The 24,237-nt window shown below is 45.0% G+C and overlaps 1 protein-coding gene across 6 annotated transcripts in view; it reads right to left on the minus strand.

Moving 5' to 3' along the window:
• RABGEF1 (RAB guanine nucleotide exchange factor 1) overlaps positions 1–19,354 on the minus strand; it is an 80,447-nt gene extending 61,093 nt beyond the window's left edge. For all 6 annotated transcript variants that reach the window (XM_077996649.1, XM_028845713.2, XM_028845711.2 and 3 more), the window contains exon 1: positions 19,256–19,354. The gene's annotated coding sequence lies outside the window, so the exon portion shown is untranslated. The remainder of the gene's footprint in view (positions 1–19,255) is intronic.
• Positions 19,355–24,237: the final 4,883 nt, after the last annotated feature.

A 24,237-nucleotide genomic window follows, 5' to 3' on the forward strand; every position in this document is an offset into this window, starting at 1 on the left:
TTTTGTATGGTTATGGTACTGAACCACACTGTTCCAGCTTGTCTAGATATTTTGTGCAAACTGTATGATTTATGGTAAACACCTGCTTTCCTTCTGGAGTCAGTCGCAAAGCCTATGTGATATGTGATATAAAGTCTATGTGATATAAAGTCGCATATGCCTATGTGATATGGTTTGGATCTGTGTCCCCACTCAAATGTCACGTTGAATTGTAATCCCCAGTGTTGGAAATGGGGCCTGTGAAAGGTGATCTGATCATGGGGCAGTTACTCATGAATGGTTTCGCACCACCCCCTGTGGTTCTGTGCTTGTGAGATCTGGTTGTTTAAAAGTGTGTAGCACCTTCTCTCTTGCTCCTGCTCCCACCAGGGGAGACACTTTGCTCCCCCTTTGCTTTCCACTGTGATTGGAAGCTTCCTGAGGCCTCCCTAGAAGCAGAAGCTGCAATGCTTCCCGTACAGCCTGTAGAACTGTGAGCTAATCAAACCTCCTTCCTTTATAAATGACTCAGTGTCAGGTATTTCTTCATAGCAATGTGAGAATGAACGAACGAATACACTATGTGACCAGCCTCCAGTAAAAGCCCTGGATTCTGAGGCGTACCTGAGCTTTCACAATAAAAAACACTTCACACGTGTTGCTAGAGTTTATGGCTGGGGAAGTAAGCACATCCTGGGCAACTCTGCTGGGAGAAGACTCTTCGAATCTTAACAGTGCTGGTGTCCTGTAGAATCTGCTCAATGCACAACTACCCTTTATTAATCCTGCTTTGTATCCCCTCACTGCAACAAACCATAGCAAGGAGTAAGTATGACCCGTGAGAGCCCCAAGCGAATTACGAAACCTGGGGGCAGCCCTGGGGACTGCTGACACAGGATGTGACTAAAAAGGCAGGAGGAAGTCTTTGGGGTAATGGAATAGTTCTGTATCTTGACTATGGCGGTGGCTACAGGAATCTACGTATGAGATAAAATGTGCATGACACTATACACATACGTTGCACAAATATGAATTTCCTGGTTTTGACATCATATTACAGTTATGTAAGATTAAGCAAACTAGAAGAGTACACAGGACCTGTCTGTACTATCTTCACAGCTTCGTATGGATTTGAAGTCATTAATTGTTCCAAATTTTAAAGTTTTGTTAAAATTCACACATGAACGTTTTTTAATAAAAATAAACAACTATCACAGGACCAATGTGTATCAGTTAAACACACCACTCATTCTGCTGCTTCCAAGTATAAAAAGAGAGCAAGGGTACCACCAAAAGAGAGTGCCATCATTTGAAAGGCTATGTAGTGGTGGTGACAGTGTCTGTTATGGTAGAAGGCAGGAGAGTTGGCACACCCAGACTGGACATCAGAGTTACAGACGGCATATCCTGTAAACACAGGAAGAAACATGGAGGATCAACTGCGTGAAACTCAACTCTTCTTCTCCTGGGTAGACAGACCTTTCCCTAGACAGGTAACCACCACCAGCACTGCTTCCAGAGGGAGCTCTGAGGGGCCACACGCAGCTCCTATGGGAGCACTGCATTCCAATAAAGAGGAGCTTGATTGAGCAACCTGGACATAAAGAATGCACAATTCAATTGGTCCCACTGATGTCAGACAAGACAGAGTAAAAATGATCTCTGCTGCTGGGACAGTTAGGATTCTACAAATCGTGCCCCAGGGCTAGGATTTATTCCGGGTCCAGGTACCCTAAAAAGGACAGAGAGGTACAAAGCTTACTTACAAAGCTCCCAGAACTATTAGTACTCTTTCTTAAGGCTCTGGATGCAAGCCAGTTTCGTCTCAGAAAAGCAAAACAAAAACACTTTGCAGATGTGAGTAGTTTCCCGCTATCCTTCTTGAGAGTCCGCTTCCTATTCCTGGGTTCAATGTCATGCCCTCAGAAGTCACTCCTCTCCTCCAGGCAACTCATCTGGGACTTACAGGAAACATCCAATCAATTCTAGCAAAACAATAAGCTATCCTTTGACCTCAGTTAAGAAATAAAACTTATGGGTGATTGTTTTCCCTTAATTTTTTTTTCCAGTTAGAAAATAATACTCACTATTTACAAAACCTGATATATATAGACAAGCAGAAAAAAATGTTTTAGTCATCATCCAGAGACAGTTACTGTATATGGTACATATTCCTATAGTGTTCCCTCTGCATTCATTCAAATATTTATATACTGATTGATTACTGTACGACAGGCACTTGGGATACAAATGTTAAGTAAAAATAAACCGTTTCAGTCATTGTGGAGCTTACTGTGTAATATGAGAGTATGACTATATATTTGGAAGGCCTAAAGGAAGAAAATAAAACACTATTAATGCTGAGAAATTAACTTTAAAATGGCTAACTTTCAAAAAGAATTCATATTGATGTGAAATAAGCTAAACAGGTACATGAAATCTGTGGAACTCTTGTAACAGACAATAACAAGTTAGAAAGTATAAAAAAGATCTCAGTCATAATAGCATCAATATGTAAAGTCTTGTAGAAAACATTTTAATGAGAAAATATAATCCACATAAAAATACAGAAATATACTTAACACAATGTGCGAAAATAAATGTTATAACCATGTCAAACATTCCGAAATGTGTAAGTTTACTACAAATGGCCATAAAAATCCCACAAGACTTTTTGGAACTCAACAAAATGATTCTGTCAGCAAAAATAAACAGACTCAATTATTTTTTGATTTTCTAAATTAATTTTCTGAATTTATTTGCAAACTAGTTAGAAGACTGTGAACTCACAGACCTGTCAAACAAACCATTACAGTATACACTGACTCAAAAATGAATCTAATATAAGGTAATTTAATGTTAGAAGAAGGAGGGGAAGGAGAAATTTTCAATAAATAGTGTTGCAAAAACTGGTCAGCAATCTGATACCCCCTACATTAATTACAGGTATCTTTAAAAAGTTAAAGTTTTTAGAGACAAACAGAAAATGGAAAGAACTGAAATTAAGTATTCATGAAAGTCCTAAAGAGGTGAGGATCTAAGGTTACAAACTGCAGGAAAAGTCAAAAAGGAAACAAGACTTAAAACACATAAACTGAAACGTCTAGCTAGTTTTTAATAGGCTATCTGTAGCCAAAACATAAAAGCAAATAAGAGACTAGAAAAAAAATCTGAAGTAAACAGGACAATGAAGTATTTTATTACATTCAGAAATAGTACTAACAAAATTTATAAATCTGTGAAAGACAAGCAGGAAAAGGTTATGGGCAGACCATGACCTTGAACAGACCACAAAATGTGAACAGTGTGCTAGAAACAGAAACGGAATGCCAAAGGTATGTGCCTTTAAAATTCTGACATATACCAAACTGGTCTGACAAAATATACTATTTACATTCCCACCTACAGTGTATGAGAGAATCTGGTCTCCCATAACCTCATAAGCATAGCATTACTGAACTTCAATTTTTTGTCACTCTGACAGGCAAACAAAAAAAATCATTTAATGTGCATTTCCCTAAGGTTAGCCACCTTTACAGATATTTATTAGCACTTGCATATTTTCTTTAACTGATTTTGCTCATTTTTCATATCATTACTATTTTCTTTCGATTTACAGATACTCTTTTTTTTTTTTTTTTTTTTTTTTTTTTTTTGAGACGGAGTCTCACTGTGTCGCCCAGGCTGGAGTGCAGTGGCGCGATCTCGGCTCACTGCAAGCTCCGCCTCCCGGGTTCACGCCATTCTCCTGCCTCAGCCTCCCGAGTAGCTGGGACTACAGGCGCCCACAACCGCGCCCGGCTAATTTTTTGTATTTTTAGTAGAGACGGGGTTTCACCGTGTTAGCCAGGATGGTCTCGAACTCCTGACCTCGTGATCCGCCCGTCTCGGCCTCCCAAAGTGCTGGGATTACAGGCTTGAGCCACCGCGCCTGGCCCAGATACTCTTCTTATATATCTTTTTTTTTTTTGAGACGGAGTCTCGCTCTGTCGCCCAAGCTGGAGTGCAGTGGCCGGATCTCAGCTCACTGCAAGCTCCGCCGCCTGAGTTTACGCCATTCTCCTGCCTCAGCCTCCCGAGTAGCTGGGACTACAGGCACCTGCCACCTCGCCCGGCTAGTTTTTTGTATTTTTTAGTAGAGACGGGGTTTCACCGTGTTAGCCAGGATGGTCTTGATCTCCTGACCTCGTGATCCGCCCGTCTCGGCCTCCCAAAGTGCTGGGATTACAGGCTTGAGCCACCGCGCCCGGCCTCTTATATATCTTTCAGTCCTCACCTTCATGGTATGAAGACACCATCATTCTAATAAAAGGCTTATTAGTATTTCCAATCTGTAATCCAAGGTTCACCAACTTTCATATGATTAAATATGCTTCCAAAATGAATGTGAATGTCAATGTCAGAGTTTTAATGTTAAATATAACAAAACAATATTTGTCCAAACGTTAGCCTGGACAAATAATTCCAAATGATAATCAACTCCCTGGAACATAATGTAGAGTTGATTGCTGCTGGAATGAGCAGAGCAAGCAGGGCAGCATTCTTAAGGAATGAGTTCCAGACAACAGTCTTCTATTGTACTAGATCAAGCCCTCCTTGGTTAAGCAAAATTGTAACTCTAATCTGAGCATGCCATTCTCTGGACTAACAGCTCAAAATTACATACAAGATAATCTGGCTACTGTAGCCTACTTTGTACCATTTCTCTATGCTCTCACCCAGGGAAGCAGCACAAATGGTCCATTTATTCACTAAGTTACTGACCAAAAATTATTTCTCCTAACTCCACCTAAAGGAACAGCAACCTGCAATACATGAGGTGGTCTCTGTTAAAGGCATTTCTTTTCTTTATGTTTTTTTTCTTCTTTTCTTTTATTTGACATACGGTCTTGCTGTATAACCCAGGCTAGAGTGCAGCGGCATGATCACAGCTCACTGTAGCCATGACTGCCTGGGCTCAAGTGATCCTCTCCACTTTAGCTTCCCAAGTAGCTGGGACTACAGGTGTGCACCACCATCCCTGGCTAAATTTTTTTTTTGGGGGGACGGAGTCTCACTGTTGCCCAGGCTGGAGTGCAGTGACGCAATCTCCACCTGCTGGGTTCACACCATTCTCCTGTCTCAGCCTCCAGAGTAGCTGGGACTACACGCACCTGCCACCATGCCCAGTTAATTTTTTGTATTTTTAGTAGACACAGTTACCGTGTTAGCCAGGATGGGCTCGATATCCTGACCTTGTGATCCACCCGCCTTGGCCTCCCAAAGTGCTGGGATTATAGGTGTGAGCCACTGCACCCGGGCAACAGAAACAGGATCTCACTATATTTCCCAGGCTGGTCTCTAATTTCTGGCCTCAAGCAATCCTCCCATCTTGGCCACCCAAAGTGCTGCTATTACAGGCATGAGCCAATGCACTCAGCTCAGAATTTTTTTCTCAAAGGCATATCATAGTTTTAGTTTTGCTGCAGCCATTTCATCCGTAATCACTTGCTGTGGCTGGGTAAAGTGATATACACACACGCGCGCACACTGGTTTAGAGAAATACAAAACGCAATGCCTAGACCTGAAATGCATTTATTCAGATTTGTTAGATACGCGCAATCAAATATTCGTGCTATGCTCTAAGCTTTTAAGAAGTCTCTTGTATCTAAAGTATAAAACACATATGTAAATGACATCTAACTGAGCTGGACAGGCCAATGTACTGGAAAAGAGCTACCACGTTGCCACAGGGCCTCGCCCTATTGGCCAGGCTGCTCTCCAACTCTTGGGCTCATGTGATCTGCCCACTGTGGCCTTCCAAAGTGCTGGGATTACAGGTGTGAGCCCCCACGCCCGAGCTAAATTCTCAACAGAAATAATAGAAGCCAGAAGATAACCTGACAATGCTGAAAGATTCTAAAGTATGAATGGCTTAAAAAAAAAAAAAAAAAAAAAAAAAGGCTGAAAGATAAAACCTGCCCACCTAGCATTCAGTGCTCAGCGACTATTTCCTTTAAAAACTGATGGCAAAGGCCTGGCACAGTGGCTCACACCTGTAATCCCAGCACTTTGGGAGGCTGAGGTGGGCAAATCATGAGGTCAGGAGATTGAGACTGTCCTGGCTAACATAGTGAAACCCTGTCTCTACTAAAAATACAAAAAATTAGCCGGGGGTGTTGGTGGGCGCCTGTAGTCCCAGCTACGCAGGAGGCTGAGGCAGGAGAATCGCTTGAACCCAGGAGGCAGATGTTGCAGTGAGCCAAGATTGCACCACTGCACTCCAGCCTGGGCAACAGAGCAATACTCCGTCTCAAAAAAAAAAAAAAAAGATGGCAAAAAACAGACATTTTCAGAGGAGAAAAAAAAAATTGTTATGCAAAGACATCCACTGGAAGAAATACCAGGGAGAGCTCTTCAAACTGAAAGGAAAATTACCCCACCCCAACTAGAACACAGAGATGCAGAAGGAGCCTGGCCCAAAATACAACTTTTCTATCCACTGGGTAACCCCAAAATTTGTGTGAATCACTTTATTACAGTGGTGTGGAACCAAACCCGTAATATCTCTAAAGTATGCCTGTTATATTTTACAGTAGCCCTGGGGAAAAAAATATACCATCCAATAAGAATTGTTATAAACTCTACAAATAATTAGAAGAAATGAGTTTTCCACAAATTTACATCAAACTCTGGGTTCACAGCATCACTTGTTCTTTACAAATAGGGCAGTCATACACCCCAGTTAGCAAGCAACAGTCCTGGCCTAAAAGCACCCGCTTTGATTCTCAAAAGTGACCTCCTGTGGATAGTAAGTTACATGGTCATCCTATTTATGAACTCACTTAGAATACCCTTGTGTCTGTTCACCTTCAAATCCTACCTTGTTCAAGGATCAAGGGACATCTGACTCCATCTTCCCCACTGACAGGATAATTCTCTCTCCAGTTCCTGTAGCTTTTTATAAATACAGCCATTATAATACTCATGTCCTATTACAATTACTTGCTTACATGTCCACCGCATGCTCTTAGCCACTTAGCAGAGTGCCAGGAACTGAGCAGGTGCTCAACAGATGTTTTCTTTTTTTTTTTTTTTTTTTTTTTTTTTTGAGACGGAGTCTCGCTCTGTCGCCCAGGCTGGAGTGCAGTGGCGCAATCTCGGCTCACTGCAAGCTCCGCCTCCCGGGTTCATGCCATTCTCTGGCCTCAGCCTCCCGAGTAGCTGGGACTACAGGCGCCCGCCACTGCAACCGGCTAATTTTTTCTATTTTTAGTAGAGACGGGGTTTCACCATGGTCTCGATCTCCTGACCTTGTGATCCGCCCGCCTCGGCCTTCCAAAGTGCTGGGATTACAGGCGTGAGCCACCGCGCCCGGCCTCAACAGATGTTTTCTAAGCTTCTCAAACGATTCACCAGAAGACTGGCAAAGCACATGCAGAGACAGTGTTCTCTCACTTTTGTCCCTTACACACTCTCCAGGGCTCAGTAAAGGTGGGAGTAAAAAAATTAAACAGCAGGCCGGGCACGGTGGCTCACGCCTGTAATCTCAGCACTTTCAGAGGTCGAGGCGGGCAGATCACGAGGTCAGGAGATCGAGGCCATCCTGGCTAACACGGTGAAATGCCGTCTCTGCTAAAAAACATACAAAAAATTAGCCTGGCGTGGTGGCGGGCGCCTGTAGTCCCAGCTACTCAGAAGGCTGAGGCAGGAGAATGGCGTGAACCCAGAAGGCGGAGATTGCAGTGAGCCGAGATTGTGCCACTACACTCCAGCCTGGGCGACAAAGCGAGACTCCATCTCAAAAAAAAAAAAAAAAAAAAAAAAAAATTAAACAGCAAACAACTAACCTGACAAGCAGTGGTTCTCAGACTTCAACGCACATTAAAATCACTTGGAAGACTAGTTAAAACACAGAGTACTGGGTCCTACCCCAGAGTTTCTGATTCAGCTGGCTTGGGATAGGGCCTGAGAATTTGAATTTAACAAGTTTCCAGGTGATACTGCTAGGAACTACCTTTGAGATAAAGAAAACACCACAATTACGAAAATGTCCATTTATTCTCATGACTTCATTCCCAGTGGGAGACTCCCTTTTCTGAATATGAGGAACCATGAGAGAGCTTTTGGAAGAGACAAAAATCAAGACTTTTATTTTTATTTTTATTTTTTTTTGAGACGGAGTTTCACTCTTGTTCCCCAGGCTGGAGTGCAGTGGTGTGATCTCGGCTCACTGCACCCTCTACCTTCGAGTTTCAAGTGATTCTCCTGCCTCAGCCTCCCAGTAGCTGGGATTACAGGTGCCCACCACCACACCCAGCTAATTTTTGTATTTTTAGTAGAGACAGGGTTTCACTATGTTAGCCAGGCTGGGCTCAAACTCCTGACCTTGTTGTGACCCGTCCACCTCGGACTCCCAAAGTACTGGGATTACAGGCATGAGCCACCACGCCCAGCCAAGACTTTTTAAAATTGGGACAGAGTCTCCCTGTCACCCAAGCTGGAATGCAGTGGCACAATCATGGCTCACTGCAGCCTCGAATGCCTGGGCTCAAGCAATCTTGAGCCTCAGCCTCCTGAGTAGCTGGTACCATTAGTTCAAGCCACCACACCTGGCTAGTTTTTTTTTTTTTATTTTTGTTTATATAGATGAGGTCTTTGTTGCCCAGGCTGGTCTTGAACTCCTGGGCTCAGGTGAGCCTCCCACCTTGGCCTCCCAAAGTGCTGGGATTACAGATGTAAGTCAATGCGCCCAGCCTACGATTATGACTTCTGGGGCTCAAGAGCCCAGTGAAATAGGAGTCAAAGGTCTGGGGAGGAGGCTGGTTTTCCCCTGAAGATATAATCCAAATTCTACAGCCACACAGGGAAGGTTTCAAAACAAAACTGAAAGCCTCTGAAAATCAAGAGTGAAATTTTCAGCAATCTCACTGTTCTCAAAAGACAAGTATGACAGTATAAAACCACTGTTGGGGAGGGACTCCTATAAACTCACCAGACTATCAACTGAAAGGCTTAGGTGGGTACCTGCTAGGAATAAGGGCAAATCAGAGTGAAATGCAGCCTTATCCAACCTGTAACACAACCTCAACCCTCAGCTCAGTCTCTAGCAGTATTAGGTGATCAGCCCCACTCTACCTGCCTAGCAAAAGGAACAGTGATTTCTTCTCTGAAAAACAGCATCATCCAGACCCTTACTGTATTCACAATGCCTCACATTCAGAAAACTAAAAACCAACAGAAAAAGCAGATAATAGAAATAGATGCTCAGATGATTTATACTTGATTTTACCAGAAAGACTTACTTAATGGTATGTTTTTAAAAACAGAAAAAAAGAGGGAAGGCCGGGCGCGGTGGCTCACACCTGTAATTCCAACACTTTGGGAGGCTGAGGCGGGTGGATCACCTGAGGTCAGGAGTTTGAGATCAGCCTGGCCAACATGGTGAAATCCCGTCTCTACTAAAAAATACAAAAATTAGCCAGGTGTGGTGGCACACGTCTGTAATTTCAGCTACTCAGGAGGCTGAGGCAGAAGAACTGCTTGAACCTAGGAGGTAGAGGCTGCAGTGAACCAAGATCACACCACTGCACTACCGCTTAAGCAACAATGTGAGAGACTCCGTCTCAAAAAATAAGAAAAGAGGGAAAACTTATAAAAAGATTAAGAATTTCAACTGCAAACTGGAATTTGTTAAGTGTCAAACTGAAATTCTAGATCTGAAAAGTATAACTTCTAAAATTAAGAATTCAAACCGTATATTTAACAGCAGAACAAACACAGAAGAAAAGTATTTTCTAGTACTCAGATTCTTCTCCAAACACACGTAAAGCATTTGCTGAAGAATGAAACTGAAATCTTTGCATTTCACTGACCTAAATGGCAGAATCACTATCATAATCACTATTGCTTATGTTTGGGGCTGAACTGGTTGGACCTGTAGTCCAACTGGCTGACCAGTTTTTCTGTCAGAATCTAAGAACCTTAACCTTAAAATAATCTCAACTTATTTCTCAAGCACCATTATATGTGTGTATATTTAAATGTACCAATGTATTTACAGCACTAGAAAAATATGTATCTTTTAATGCACTGAGTTACTAGATGGAAGTATTGAAAAGGCAAAAATTCCTCTTTAAGGAAATAGCTTACATCCTATAAGTGCTCTTACAGGTAATGAAAAAACTGTGTCTGCAATTTGTTCCCTAATATGTCACAAGCCAAAAATAGGCTCTTGGGAGAAAGCAGTGTCTACTCAATATAGCTGATATTTAAAGAACTTAAATACTGAATTTCAGTACTGTCTCTGTCATAAAACACTGTATTTCCTGGGGCAAGTAACACCTTAACAATGTTTTATAAAAGCATCAGCAGTTAGCATATGGGTATGAAAGCACTTTGCCATTGAATTTCTCATACATGGTATTAAAAAGTGTCCATTCATGACTATACAACATTTATTTATTTTTATTTATTTTTTATTTTTTGAGACAGAATCTCGCTCTGTCGCCCAGGCCGGAGTGCAGTGGCGTGATCTCTGCTCACTGCAAACTCCGCCTCCCGGGTTCACGCCATTCTCCTGCCTCAGCCTCCCGAGTAGCTGGGACTACAGGTGCCCGCCACCACGCCCGGCTAATTTTTTGTATTTTTAGTAGAGATGGGGTTTCACCGTGTTAACCAAGATGGTGTCGATCTCCTGACCTCACAATCCACCCACCTCGGCCTCCTAAAGTGCTGGGATTACAGGCATGAGCCACCGCGCCCGGCCGACTATACAACATTTAAAACCCTAGACAAATAAAATCCACATGCACTCATTACAAATAAAATCTATACTCTCACTAGACAAAATCTACATTCTCAATACAACCCCAATTGCAATGGCCAATAAATTTACACAAATAAAAGTATAATCCAACTTGCTAAACAGGACCCAAGCATATTATCTCCTGAGACACCAGTTATGATAAGTTTTAGACATTCTATTTCGTTAGTCTATGGTTTTGTTTGTTTGTTTGTTTTTAGAGATGGAGTCTTGCTTTGTTGCTGAGGCTAGAGTGTAGTGGCTATTTACAGATACAATTATAGTGCACTGCAGCCTCTAACACCTGACCTCCAGCAATCCTCCTGCCTCAGCCTCCCAAGTAGCTGGGACTACAGGTGAACAACACCTCGCCAGGTGTTTTTTGTTTTTACACTTTGTATTTGCTTTCTTACAATATTCTATTCAAAGCTTTGGTCACCAGCCCAACTCCTTTTTGACGAACACATTTAGAAAACAATGTCAAAAGCTTTACAGATATACAATTAAGGAAAGATAGCATTACATAACTATATTTAGGCAAAGGCAGTTTCACCCAGTTTACTGAGTAGGAGTGAATAAGGATGGTCTCTCTCCATTAGCACAATGCCTGGCTCCTGTTAGCATTTGATAAATCTGAACTATTATTACTTGAAAGTGCAACTCTTCAGCTGGAGCAAAATACAGACAACACAACTTACTGGATATTTCATCTAAGATGAGTGGATCTGCTCCCATTTTAAAAATAAATCATATGCCTGGGCTTTTAAGCCAATGCTCTCTGTGCTGGCGCTCGCATCGCAAAACCTACTTCCAGAAATGAATCTTCAGTCTGTTTGGTATTCCCTCAGCCCATCTCTGTATGGAGGTGAAATGGCTTTCATTCAAATATGTGCCCCTGTCGGACACACACTGGGTCATGCCACCACTGAGGCTTTGGTGGAGGAAGTCATGGTGAGCCTCAAGGCCTGATATCACCTACCACGAGCCTCAGGGAACCCAGCTGGCATGGCAGCAGCGGTCTTGCTCCTATGACATAAAACAGTTTTTGGAGTGTGCCCAGAACCAAGGTGACAGGAAACTCTGTGAGGGTTTCAATAAGGTGCTGAAACAGTACAGACTTGCAAACAGATTGGTCTAATCAGAAAGTCTGAATTGGAGAAATGGAAAATCAGCTCTCATAACCAAGTTATTTAGCCCACAAATACAATTGATAGTGAAGGTATAAAGTATAATCGTCAGGTAAACCTCTCCTCTCTCATAGCTTCCCTGCTTCAGGACTGCAATGGAAAAGGGTGTTCTTACTGTGCAGAATTTCATTAAGATGGCTGGGTAGATGTTTGTGTGGCACCCTTAAACTAGCTGTTATGATTTTATTCTTTGTTGAGTTAATCAGAATAAAGTGATTTTCTTCCAAAAAACAAACAAATATGTGCCCGTGTCAGACTGTTCCATTGTGATACCCCCATGATAAAGCATGCCTGTTAAAACATATGGCTCCGTGATTCACCAACAACAGAAAACAGATGCACTCAAGGAACTTGTCAGGAAGCACAAACTCAAACCCCACTGCTGATAAATTCATTACAAAAGATCCACTGAGAAAGTATGGAAGGTAGCTGAAGAATGTGCAATTTACCTACTTATCTAGATAATCTAAAACAGATCCTTAAATCAGTCTAGAGATCTAAGTACTCGGATCACATTATTTTGCAAGCAAGAGAAATGTTTTTATGGAATGTTTTGATGTTGTATCACCGTCTTACACAAAAAGCCAATAAGGAGTTTTACTAACACATAAAGTAAAACTCGACAACTAGGCCTTTGAAACGCATGCTGTAAAGAGTCTTTGGGAATCCAAACCAGAAATGATCTCTTTTGTCTTATGGTCACTGACCCATGTAACTGATTATATTTCTCTCTGAACTGGCTACTCAAAAGCAAAGCCAAATGTGTGGCCTTCTAACACGTAAGACTTCAGTCCAAGTGCTCTGTGTACACAGTTCATTCCTGTTTCCATCTTAATTTCCCCTCAGTCCTGAATTCCTCACCCACTTATCTCTGTATGTTACCAACAGCATGTCGCACGTATCTTTGTAAGTCATTACAAATCCTTTCTGGAACAAGATGTGGAACAAGTAAATGATATATTCCACTGAAAAAAATTATAGCTCAATAAGAAAACATTTTCTTTGATTAATAAACATTTTCTATGTTCAATTTCTAAAGGCATTTTCTTTTATGTGCTCCAAAGTACCTTCTAAAGGAAAAATGAAAGTGCTTAAAATTAGAAAATTCTAACAGAGGAACTACAAAAATAAAACACTTTCATTATGTATTTTTAACTGCAAAGCACACAGAAAATTATAAATATACCCCTATGTGAAAATCCCCCAAAAGCGATTTTTAATTTTAGAATACCATAAATTCAATTACAGTTGTGTATTTATTTTGAATGGGAACTGAATAGACTAGCTTCAAATGTGGTTCAGAAGGTCTTTGTACAATTCCTCCTGAGTTGTTCTGTGCCTAGCATAGAGGATGCTGCCAAACCATTCCTTAGTGTCAAACAGCAGAGAATTTAGAGCCCTCAAAATTCTTGCTACATTCCTGCTTCAGAGATTTCAGCAATCTCCTCACTGTTACCAGGGGAAAATAAAAAGCTTAATACTCTCTCAGTGTGTAATATTTTACGCATTCATGAACACATACTTACTCTAACTTCTGACTTTTAACCACATTTAATTAATTGATCATAATCATGGTTTTTGGTCATCTTAGTATCCATTGCCAAGAGAGCTATGCTACCAGAAACAAAACGTTCCACTAGGGCCAGGCTCGGTGGCTCACACCTGTAATCCCAGCACTTTGGGAGGCCGAGACAGGTGGATCACCCGAGGTCAGAAATTCGAGACCAGCCCGGCCAACACGGTGAAACCCCGTCTCTAGCTCGGCATGGTGGCGCGTGCCTGTTAACACCAGCTACTTGGGAAGCTGAGGCCAGAGAATCACTTGAACCCAGAAGGCAGAGGATGTAAGCCAAGATCGCACCATTGCACTCCAGCCTGGGCAAAAAGAGTGAAACTCAGTCTCACCACACCCCCTCACCAAAAAAAAATTAGCTGGGCATGGTGGCGGGAGCCCAAGATGGTGGGTTGGACTGAGGCACAAGAATCACTTGAACTGGGGAGGCGGAAGTTGCAGTAAGTAGAGATCACGCCACCACACTCCAGCCTGGGTGACAGAGCAAGACTCTGTCTCAAAAAAAGAAAAAAAAAGGTCTACTATAAATTACACTTTGTATCCCACTGACAGTAACTTCACTGAAAACAGGAATTTCACAGGAAACTTGAAAACAGCACCATAAAAGTATAATGTTTTCCTAAAGCATTTTAGGACCTTTATCCAAACATCAAACAGATAAACATAAGTTAAATAGTATTAAGTGGGATAACTGTAATTTCACATGTTTACATATTGTAACAATAGTCCAGATTATTATTATTATTATTATTTATTTTTTTTTTTTTGAGACTGAGTCTGGCTCTGTCGCCCAGGCTGGAGTGCAGTGGCCGGATCTCAGCTCACTGCAAGCTCTGCCTCCCGGGTTTACGCCATTCTCCTGCCTCAGCCTCCCGAGTAGCTGGGACCACAGGCGCCCGCCACTTTGCCCGGCTAGTTTTTTGTATTTTTTAGTAGAGATGGGGTTTCACCGTGTTAGCCAGGATGGTCTCGATCTCCTGACCTTGTGATCCGCCCGTCTCGGCCTCCCAAAGTGCTGGGATTACAGGCTTGAGCCACCGCGCCCGGCCAGTCCAGATTATTTAAACTCACTTCAGCCATGTGAAGTAACACACATGATGTTTCTACAGTGCTTTATGATAGAAGTGTGCATTTAATAAGACTTTCAAGATGTTTGGTCTGTACTATGAAACTTCTTTTTATAGAGACAGGGTATCACTCTGCCAACACAGGCTGTAGTGCAGTGTGGCTTGATCACAGCTCACTGCAGCCTGGAACTCCTAGGCTCAAGCGATCCTCCCACTTCGGCCTCCCATAGCACTGGTATCATAGGCATGAGACACTGCACCAGCCTGAAACTCTTGGTTTTAGTGTGATCACTTTTTTTTTGTTTGTTTGTTTTGTTTTTGAGACAGAGTTTCACTCTGTTGACCAGGATGGAGTGCAGTAGTACGATCTTGGCTCATTGCAACCACCGCCTCCCGGGATCAAGAAATTCTTGTGCCAAAGATTCCTGAATAGCTGAGATCACAGGTGCACACCACCATGCCTAAGTTTTTTGTATTTTAGTAGAGACAGAGTTTCACCATCTTGATCCAGGCTGGTCTCAGACTCCTAGCCTTAAGTGATCTGCCCACCTCAGCCTCTCAAAGTGTTGGGATTACAGGTATGAGTCACTGCACCCGGCCTACGGTGTGATACCTTTACTGATGGGCTAAGAAGCCACTCACTTGGTACCATTTCTATCTCAGTCACAGGTGTTAGGTTTACACAGGTATTTCCTACATTTGAGGGATATCTCTGCTAGAGATGTTTGCTCTGCAGCCAATAAAACCACAAGTGCCAGAAATTAAACTCACAGTCAAGATAGAAATTCTATGTCTCTAGCCAAACACTCACATAAGTAAACAGAATCTTAGTTCTATATGTAGACATCACAATGAGTAAGTACTGATAACATTTTCTTCATTGAAAACCAGCAACAAAATTCAAAGAAATCAATGAATTATTCTTATAAAATCAGTTAAGTACTCATTAAACACTTGTGTGCCCAACTGGTGTTGAGAATGTAGAGATAAATGAATGCAGAATTCCTGTTTACAAATTAGCTGGGTCAGACATCCTTACAGAAAGAAACAACTAGAAAATGAGTATACATTCACTTCAAGCATCTTTTTTTTTTTTTGTAGAGATGCAGTCTTGCTATTTTGCCCTGGCTGGTCTCCAACTCCTAGCCTCAAGCGATCCTCCCACTTTGGCCTCCCAAAGTGCTGGGATTACAGGCGTGAGCCACCATGCCTGGCATCACTTCAAACATCTAATAAGCAGAGAAAATTAAAATACAAGACAGCAGTAATTAGCTGGGCGTGGTGGCACGTGCCTATAGTCAGTCCCAGCTACTCAGAAGGCTGAGGCAGGCAAATTGCTTGAACCCAGGAGGCAGAGGTTGCAGTGGCCAAGATTACGCCACTGCACTCTAGCCTGGTCACAGAGCAAGACTGTCTCAAAAAAAAAAAAAAAAAAAAAAAAAAAGCAAATAATCAAGCACTACACTGAAAACATTTATCCTTATCAGCTACATAGCAGCCTGTGTGTAAGAGCTACATAAAATTCCACGTTAGGGCCGGGTGCAGTGGCTCATGTTTGTAACCCTAACACTTTGGGAGGCTGAGGCTAGAGAATCACTTGAGGCCAGGGGTTGGAGACCACCCTGGGAAACATATAGGGATTCCATCTCTACAAAAAAATTTAGGCCAGGTGTGATGACTCACAGTTGTAATCCCATCACTTTGGAATACCGAGGAGAGCAGATCACGAGGTCAGGAGATTGAGACCATCCTGGCTGACACAGTGAAACCACATCTCCACTAAAAATACAAAAAATTAGCTGGGCATGGTGGTGGGCACCTGTAGTCCCAGCTATTCAGGAGGCTGAGGCAGGAGAATGGTGTGAACCCGGGAGGCGGAGTTTGCAGTGAGCCAAGTTCACACCACTGCACAACAGCCTGGGCGACAGAGCAAGACTCCATATCAAAAAAAAAAAAAAAAAGGAAAAAAAAAATTTAGCTAGGCAAGCTAAATTAGTAGGTGGCAGGCCTGTGGTACCAGCTACTTGGGAGGCTGAGACAAGAGGATCGCTTAAGCCTGGGTGGTGGAGGTTGCAGTGAGCTGTGTTCCTGCCACTGCATTCCGCCTGAGTGACAGAGAGAGACGGACACATTTCTTTTCCTTTTTTTTTTTTTTGAGATGAAGTCTCACTCTGTTGCCCAGGCTTGAGTACACTGGTGCAATCTCAGCTCACCAAAACATTCGCCTCCTGGGTTCAAGCAATTCTCCTGCCTCAGCCTCCTGAGTAGCTAGGATTACAGGGAGGTGCCATCACGCCCAGCTAATTTTAGTGTTTTTAGTAGAGACGGGGTTTCACCATGTTGCTCAGGCTGGTCTCGAACTCCTGACCTCGTGATCCGCCTGCCTCGGCCTCCCAAAGTGCAGGGATTACAGGCATGAGCCACAGCGCCCGGCCAGAGAAACCCATTTTAACCACACGAGGACCCAGCTAAAAACCCTTCCCTGGTTCTGTTACCATCAGATAAATCCTAAGCTCCTGTATCTCTGTCCTGCACTTTTTCTCTTTAATAACCACCCTCCAGGCTCTGTAGCTGATGCCTGTAATTTCAGCACTTTGGGACACTTGAAGCAGGAGGATTACTTGAGTCCAGGAGTTTGAGACCAGCCTGGGCAACACAGCAAGACCCCATCTTGACAAAATATTTAAAAATCAGCTGGGTGTGACAGTACCCATCTGCAGTCTCAGCTACTCGGAAGGCTGAGGTGGGAAGATCACTTGAGCCCAGGCAGTTGATACTTCAGTGACTCATGATCGTGTCACTGTACTCCAGCCTGGGTGACAAAGTGAGACCCTGTCTCTAAATAAATAAGCACCTCCTTATAGTTACTGGTCTCCTCTCCTTTGGTTCGCCCATCTCCCTCACTCCACCCTGTTAGTCTAAATGTTACTCATTCTTCAGGACACCTGCAGAAAGTATTCCCTGATCCCTTCCAGGCTCCACACCCAACAGTATGGCCTAAATGCCCGGCTCCTTCCTCGGTGCTCCATCTTAGCTCACACTCCTTACCACACTGTTTTCAAAGTATCTTGAAAGTGTCCCTTCTCCTCAACTGGGCAACTTCTAGACAGCAGAAACATGACTGCTTAGAAGGTCATTAAAAATTCAAATCCTGAACATTTCTTAATCCTGCGGATATGAATCAGTAACTCTTAAAAGCAAAATGTTATTTATCATTAAATATTAATAATATAATCACATTTTCTTGCATCTCTGGCAAGTATCTTGGTACAACAATTTTAAGGAACAGACTTTTTTTTTTTTTCTGAGATGGAGTCTGGCTCTGTCGCCTAGGCTGGAGTGCAGTGGCGCGATCTCAGCTCACTACAACCTCCGCCTCCCGGGTTCATGCCATTCTCCTGCCTCAGCCTCCCGAGCAGCTGGGACTACAGGTGCCCGCCACCACGCCTGGCTAATTTTTTTTTTTTTTTTTTTTTGTATTTTTAGTAGAGACGGGGTTTTACCGTGTGAGGCAGGATAGTCTCGATCTCCTGACCTCATGATCCGCCCGCCTCGGCCTTTCAAAGTGCTGGGATTACAGAAGTGACCCACCGCGCCCGGCCAGAACAGACTCTTTAACAGCAGTTAAAGAGTCTGGCTCACGCCTATAATGCCAGTACTCTGGGAGGCCGAGGCGGGAGGATCGCTTAAGACCAGGAGTTTGCCACCAGCCTGGGCAACACTGTGAGATCCTACCTCGGAAAAAATAATAAAGAAAAACAAAGCAGTTTTAGGTTTAGAGGGGGGAAAGTAGCTCTCCAAGCCAAAAACCAACTCCCAAGGTGCTCCTGTGAACTCGTCCTGGGAAAATTTCCTATCTAATCTCAAAGGCAAAACGAGCCCACGGGCGCCCACGACACATTTCCCAACCACAAGGATTGGTCACCCGCGCTGAGACACCGCCAGCTGCCTATGACCTAGCCTCCAAAGCGGCAGAGTACCTCCCTCTCTCTCCCTAAACTTCCGTGATGGGCATCCCTCGGCTCTCCTCCCAGACGGTTCGGAAGTAGGGACTTCTGCTCCTAACCCCAGCCCCGCAGCCTCGCCCTCAGCCACGGGGTGGAAGTCAACACCACAGGCTTCAAATCCCCTCCCAATTCCGGGACGCTTCTGTCCCCCCACGGTGACGCCGGATCAAGTACCAGCGCCCCTGCCGCAGCCGGGGGCTGTGGTCTGGGTCCGAGTGTCCCATACCGGCGCGTTCCGGGGAGGTCGTGGGAGGGGCCCCGCGCGACCACAGACGTTGCTTCGGAGCTAGCGGCCTGGACGGAAGGTGGGAGCCAGGCCGAGGGGAGCCGCCGGAGAGGGAGGTGGCCAGGAAATGCTCCGCGTCAGGCCGTCGGGGCTCGGCCGGCGCTGGAGATTCCGGCAACGAGCGCCTGGGACGTAGAGGCCGCGCACTGTGAGGATTAAGGGAGCAGAGGGCGGCCTGGAACGGGGAAGGCGGCAGTGACGGGGGACGGAATGTGGGACTAAGGACAGCGGGAGGCACCGACGCGCAACTGCCCCGGCCCCGCGGACGGCACGGACCGATCGCCCCGCCGCCCCCAGCCCGAGACGCCCCGCAGCCCCGCTCCCGTAGCTGAGAGCTGGGCAGCTTTTAGCTCCAGTCCGTCCGCTCCGTACCTCGCCCGCGTCTCCGCCGGCGTCCAAACCGCCGCTCTCCCGCTTCGCTCGGGTAAGTCGGGGCTCCCAGGTTCGCTCCCGCCTCACACCCACCCTCCTCCTCGCCCCGCCCCCGGCACCGCCAGCGAGCGCACGTCACGCACGGCGCGTAAACGTCACTTCCGGGGCCTTTGGTTCTTGACGGGAGGAAGTGCGAGTGGATCCAAAGCGTCGAGCGAAGTGGGGTAACGCCCTGACGCCGAAGAGCAAATGGAAGAGGGCGGCCTCCGGGCTAAAGCTGGGGCGCTGAGGAGCCCTGGAGAAACCGGCGTTTCCTAATCTGTGGCTCAGTCCCTGCTTCCGGCTTCCGACGCGCAGCAGCCGGAGGGCGACGCTGCGGCCGCGGTGGTAGCGCGAATGGCAGGTGGAGCGGAGCCACTGCGCCGAGGGACGCTTCAAAAACTATGAGTTTCAGCCCTTCGCGGATCCTAGGATGTGACAGGTGTTCGAGTTAAAAGGTCTTAAGGCGATCGGTTGATTCAAAAGCAGCTGAATCTTTAGGAGGCCCAGGCAGGAGGATCGCTTGAGACCAGGGCCACAGAGCAAGATCCTCGTCTCTACAAAAGAAATTTTACAAATCAGCCGGGCATGATGGCGGGCACCTGTGGTCCCAACTACTGGGGAGGCTGAGGTGGGAGGATCGTTTGATAGCCCAGGAAGTTGAGGGTGCAGAGATGCCATCTCTGAACTCCAGGCCAGGTGACAGCAGAGCGAGATCCTGTCTCAAAAACAACATACTCGACACCCAGAAGTGAAATAAATTAGCCAGTGTCACAAAGTATTAATGGTTGAGTCACAAATTGAATCCTGTTTACGTGATTCTTTACGTGATTCCCATGTAAGGAATGTTAAAACAGTAAATACTAATTGCTGTGCGTCCTGGATGCCATCAATGGCGTAACGTGCAGTCACAGCAAGAAAAAAAAGAAAATACTGTGCTGTGGCTGTGAGATAGACCTGGGTTGAAATCCCAGCTTTGCTAATTGTCGCTGCGGTGTTCTTGGACAGGTTGCCTAATTTTTCCGTCTTTTTTTTTTTTTTTTTTTTTTTTGAGAGTCTCACTCTGAACTGGAGTTCAGTCGTGGGAGCTCAGCTCACTGCAACCTCCGCCTCCTGGGTTCAAGCGATTTTCTCACCTCAGACTCCTGAGTAGCTGGAATTACAGGCACCTGTCACCACGCCCAGTTCTTTTTTTTTTTTTTTTTGTATTTTTAGTTGATACAGGGTTGCACCATGTTGGCCAGGCTGGTTTTGAATCCTGACCTCAAGTGATCTGCCCACCTTGGCCTCCCAAAGTGCTAGGATTACAGGCGTGAGCCACCGCGCCCTGCTAATGTTTGTATTTTTACTAGAGACAGGGTTTCACCATATTGACCAGGCTAGTCTTGAACTCCTGACCACAAGTGATCCACCAGCCTTTGTCTCCAAAAGTGCTGGGATTACAGGCATGAGCCACCGCGCCCGGCCCGAATTTCTAGTCATTATTCGTTATTGTTAAAGTGGGGATTAATTGATTCGTTTCTCAGATTCTTCCTAAGTGCCTAATGTGTGCTGTGCTGAGGGTACAACAGAGTATAAAACAAAAGTAAGGCCAGGTGCAGTGGCTCACGCCTGTAATCCTAGCACTTTGGGAAGCCGAGGTGGGCAGATCACCTGAGGTCGGGAGTTCAAGACTAGCCTGACCAACATGGAGAAACCCCCATCTCTACTGAAAATACAAAATTAGCCAGGGGTGGTGGTACATACCTGCAATCCCAGCAACTTGGGAGGCTGAGGCAGGAGAACCACTTGAACCTGGGAAGTGAGGGTTGCAGTGAGCCGAGATTGCGCCATTGCACTCCAGCTTGGGCAACAAGAGTGAAACTACGTCTCAAAACAAAACCAAACAAACAAAACACAAAGTTCCTGTGCTGAGGAGGTGGAGGAAGGAATAAACAATAAATTTACAGTAGTACATTAGATGGTGGTAATTGCTATTACCAAAAGACAGAATAACATTTACTTTAAAGATCTTAACAGACTTTTGTGATTACAGAATCAGGCAACACACCATTCTATAAACCATTCTGTAAAACAGAATGAGTGTTTTTTTTTTTTTTTTTTTTTTTTTCTTGAGACAGCATCTCACTCAGTCGCCCAGGCTGGAGCACAGTGGTGCAATCTCGGTGCACTCCAGCCTCCAACTCCCTGGCTCAAGTGATCCTCCTGCCTCCGCCTCCCCAGTACTGGGATGATAGGTGTGTGCCACCACACCCAGCTAGTTTTTGGTGTTTTTTTGTAGAGACAAGGTTTTTCCATGTCGCCCTGGCTGGTCTCGAACTCCTGGACTCAAGCAATCTGACCATCCCGGCCTCCCAAAGTGCTGGGATTACAGGCATGAGCCTAGGCCCCTGGGCCCAGAATGGGTGTTCAATGGGCTGAGCAGAAGAGGTTGGTTTTAAAGATAGAAAAGGCCTGAGGAAAGCAGTAACAAAAAGTGGATATCAATTCAAAGTTTCCTGTGAAGGTTAAGACAGAGAGGACTGGCCGGGCACGGTGGCTCATGCCTGTAATCCCAGCACTTTGGGAGGCCACAGCGGGCTGATCACCTGAGGTCAGGAGTTTGAGACCAGCCTGGCCAACATAGTAAAACCACATCTCTACTAAAAATACAAAAATTAGCCAGGCATGGTGGCCTGTACCTATAGTCCCAGCTACTCTGGAGGCTGAGGCGGTAGGATCACATGAGCCTGGGAGGTTGAGGCTGCAGTGAGCAGTGATCTTGCCACTGCACTCCAGCCTGGGTGACAGAGCAAGACCCTGTCTCAAAAAGAAAAAAAAAAACTGCAACCAAGAAGCTTGCAGCTTCAAAATAGACAGGAGTGGCCTCGTGAGGTGACCTGAATAAAAGATGAGGGAGCCAGCTGTGGTGCTATGCAAATATCTGGGCAAGAATGTTCTAGACACCGAGCAGCAAGAGGGAAGACCCTCCTGACACCGCTAACCTGTTTAGCAGTAGCAGGGTGGAGCACAGTGGTAGGATCATGGCTCACTGCAGACTCCAAATCCTGGGCTCAACCAGTCTCCCACCTAAGCCTCACAAGTATCTGTGACTACAGGCGAGTGCCACCACGCCTGGCTGCTATTTTGCTGTTGTTGAGATTGTGTTTTGCCACGTTTTAGTGTTAAATGACAGGAACAACACAGGTTTTTTTGTTTTTTTTTGTTTTTTTTTTAAAGACTTTCCTTGGCAAAATTAAAAGAGAACAACACTATATCAGTCTTTTTTTTTTGTTTTGTTTTTTTTATTTTAAACTACTGAAGAAGTCTGGTAACCATTGCTACACACGTTTCCTTCCCATGGCAAGGCTGAGCCCCAAAATCCAGATCTAAAGATACTCTCCAAGTTGTTTTAGACTACCCCCCGACATGGGATTACACTTATTCCTCTCCACACAGATGACAACTTCCTGGTCTCATATTGCGTAGGATAGCCAGGTGTGGTGGCGCATGCCTGTAGTCCCAGCTATTCAGGAGGCTGAGGTGAGAAGACTGCTTGAGCCAGGAGTTTAAGGATGCAGTGAGCTACGATGGCACTGGTGAACAGCCACTACATTCCACCCTGGGCAATATAGCAAGACCCTATCTCAAAAAAGTCCCCCAAGAAACAAAAACCACCTAAAAATAAAATAAATAATGTAATACCAGCATTTTGGGAGTCCAAGGTGGGAGGATTGCCTAAGGCCAGGAGCTTGAAACCAGTCCGGGCAACAGCAAAATTCTCTCTCTCTCTCTTTCTGCATCAGAGCACATGTATATTTGTGTGTGTGTATGTATGTGTCTGTGTGTGTGTGTATAAATAAAATTTTGTTTTATTTTGTTTTTTGAGATGGAGTCTCCCTCTGTTGCCCAGGCTGGAGTGCAGTGGCGCGATCTTGGCTCACTGCAACTTCTGCCTCCCGGGTTAAAGCGATTCTCCTACCTCAGCTTCCTGAGTAGCTGGGATTACAGGTGCCCACCATCACACCCGGCTAATTTTTGTATTTTTAGTAGAGATGGGGTTTCACCATGTTGTAGTGAGCTGGTCTCAAACTCCTGGCCTTAAGTGATCCACCTGCCTCACCTTCATCACTTGCCAAGTCCTACCCATTCTAACCCTGATAGCTCTTAAATCAGGTCTCTCCACCTCAACCCCATTATCGCTGCTCTAGAGCGCAAGCCTTCAGTGTCCTTTCACTTCCTGAATTTACCATCTTTATGCCCTTGCTCACATTGTGTTCTTTGCCCAAAACACTCTTACCACTCTCCTTCTTCTTCTGTCTATATGGCAAGTTAAATGGCCCCATATAGTGGTATAGGTTGTTCACTGCACTGAGTCCTGGCTTCAGGTCAACCGTGTCCTCTGAACAAGGCCCACGATGACTTGTGGCCCAGGTCCCAGTTGGTTTTGGGCTTCACTCTGTTTGAGCTCTTGCACAGCAATCCTTTCCCCCTTCACTGTCTGAGAACTTTTTTTTTGAGACAGAGTCTCACTCTGTCACCCAGGCTGGAGTGCAATGGTGCGAACTCGGCTTACTGCAAGCTCCACCTCCCGGGTTCAAGACATGCTTCTCCCACCTCAGTCTACTGAGTAGCAGGGATTACAAGCGTGCACCACGACACCCGGCTAATATTTTTTGCATTTTTAGTAGAGATGGGGTTTCACCATGTTAGCCAGGCTGGTCTTGAGCTTCTGACCTCAAGTGATCCACCCTCCTCAGCCTCCCAAAGTGCTGGGATTACAGGGGTGAGCCACCACACCCGTCGCTGTCTAAGAGCTGATCCTTCGTCCTCAGCCTGAGGCTAGCTCTAGGGGACTGTCCTTGCCCTTGTGTCTCCAAATGTCCAAGCCTGTGGCCACCTCCCTGTTGACAAGAGACCACTTCTACCCCACCCATCTCTGGTTCCCCTTCCCTCCCCTCTAC

This window comes from Macaca mulatta, chromosome 3 (assembly GCF_049350105.2).
Source record: "Macaca mulatta isolate MMU2019108-1 chromosome 3, T2T-MMU8v2.0, whole genome shotgun sequence".
In the NCBI taxonomy this organism is placed as follows: Eukaryota; Metazoa; Chordata; class Mammalia; order Primates; family Cercopithecidae; genus Macaca; species Macaca mulatta.